This window comes from Alnus glutinosa, chromosome 8 (assembly GCF_958979055.1).
Source record: "Alnus glutinosa chromosome 8, dhAlnGlut1.1, whole genome shotgun sequence".
Classification (NCBI taxonomy): Eukaryota; Viridiplantae; Streptophyta; class Magnoliopsida; order Fagales; family Betulaceae; genus Alnus; species Alnus glutinosa.
Genome location: NC_084893.1, coordinates 2,147,872 through 2,149,817, shown reverse-complemented (window position 1 = coordinate 2,149,817; position 1,946 = coordinate 2,147,872). Strand labels below are relative to the sequence as shown.

Below are 1,946 nucleotides of genomic sequence, written 5' to 3'. Positions count from 1 at the left end.
GTAAGCCATCACCGAGATCTTTTATGAGAAATGCTTGGTTGTACACTCTCATTCTGTAACGCCCCGCCTTTTACAAAAAGGCGTAAGTGAAAATTTTTCGACTTTCACGTGACATTACTACAACATCATCAGAGTTAAGATTTGGCAGCGGAATATAATATATATCCAACAGGTTTAGAATGAATAACACGACAGAGCTTCTAGTTGAAATACTTCTAGACGTTTATAAAGAAAATGTTTAGACAAATACATGTAAACATGTGTCAATAGTGACACAAGAGAATACATGGAAATTATTAGTAATCTTGTCAACATAAAACATTATAAACACAGAAAATTATAAACAAAATGCAAACTATGCGTCCTTAGCCTTAAGACCTCTTCAGCTCTAATCCTTGTCTATAAACCTGCACCAATATACATATATATGTAGAAACAAAAACATAAAACGCTAAAGTGAGTCCACTGTTTCCAATAATAATATGAATGCTGGTTTATTTAATAAATGCAACATAATGCAATAGCTTTATAATCACATCTATGCGTAGTATATGAACCATGGTAGCTAATCATAGTCATATATTGAATATAAACGTAACCATAAAGCAATAATATGATAGAAAAAAATGCAGAGTTTTAGGTATTTCCCTTTTTTCATTCCTCTGTTGGCCTAGGCACGGTTAACGTGTTATTTGAAGCCTAGGCTTCCTCCCTTTAACTTTTAATTATTTTCTTTGGGAACCTGGGTTCCTGGAAACATGGGTCTTCCTTGGTGACCTGGGTACACCAGTTTTTGTATTTATTATTCTCTTTTTCGGTACTTCTACATTCACTGTACCTGGGCCACCAGTGAATCGTCATGTACCACTGTGGATCTGGATCCACAGCTTGTTATTAAACCGGTTATTAAAATAACAAAACATGCAAAGCCACATCCGCAAACAAGTAAATAAAGCAATAAACATATATTATAGGAAAAGTCAACCAGCTTCGTCCTCAGTAAGTATAGAGATACTTACAGCCTTTTGGTGCAGTTCTCACAATAGCTCATATTCTGCAATGAATATATGTTTATATATAGAGAGTGTTAATATTATTATTCAATGATCATAATTGTACATATATAGATACAATTACCCATTTTTTACTTGGAAATCATTTATATTTATTAACACGAGTTTACGGAACTCAATATTATTGTCATAATTTTTAATTAAACCATATAACCATCTTAATTGATTATCTTGGAAACTAACTTACAGTTCTTTTAAAACCCAAATCCAATCATTTGACTAATGGTACAACACTAAAACATTACTCAACCGGGTAAACTACCAAAACTAAGCCATACTTCAACCCACAAGATTGATCTAAAAGCTACGGCCTAAAACTGATCCAATCTCATAAATAAATACTTAATTTTAAAATATAATTAAAACATCCACACAACCAGAACCGTGAATCTACACCAGTGGAGGACACCCAAACAACTATAATAAACCAATTTAATTAAGCCAAATCACAAGAAATTACCTAGGGATTTTCTGTTCAAACACAAAGAAATTCACCGTGTAAGACCCACTGAAATCGCCGGAAAAACAGGCTTGGGTCGCAGGAAAATCGCACTCTTAGCTCACCGAAAAAATTGCCACTGGATGTCGCCGGATTTCCGGCCAGAACCGCCGAAAATACCCCTAGCTCAACCGGCCAACGATCCACCGGACGTCGCATCTCTGTTCGCTGGAAATCGGGTCTGGGTCCGTCGGGTCCTCTGGCTCCACCGGAAGCTCGGCCTTCGGTTGGGTCTCCTCGTGGGTTTTTGGGTCACACGGGTTCTCTCTCTCTCGGCGATCTCCCTCTCTGTTTCTCTCTCTGGCTCTCCCACGGTCTCGCTCTCCCTCAGTCGACTTCTCTCTCTCTCTCTCTCTCTCTCTCTCTCTCTCTCT

At 37.5% G+C, this 1,946-nt stretch overlaps 1 long non-coding RNA gene across 1 annotated transcript; it reads right to left on the bottom strand.

The window, feature by feature from the left end:
• Window positions 1–230: 230 nt before the first annotated feature.
• LOC133874695 (uncharacterized) lies at window positions 231–1,946 on the bottom strand. The gene is made up of 3 exons (XR_009901351.1): window positions 1,534–1,946; window positions 1,020–1,054; window positions 231–407 (listed from the first exon to the last, which is right to left on the bottom strand). It is a non-coding gene; the product is annotated as an uncharacterized LOC133874695 (long non-coding RNA).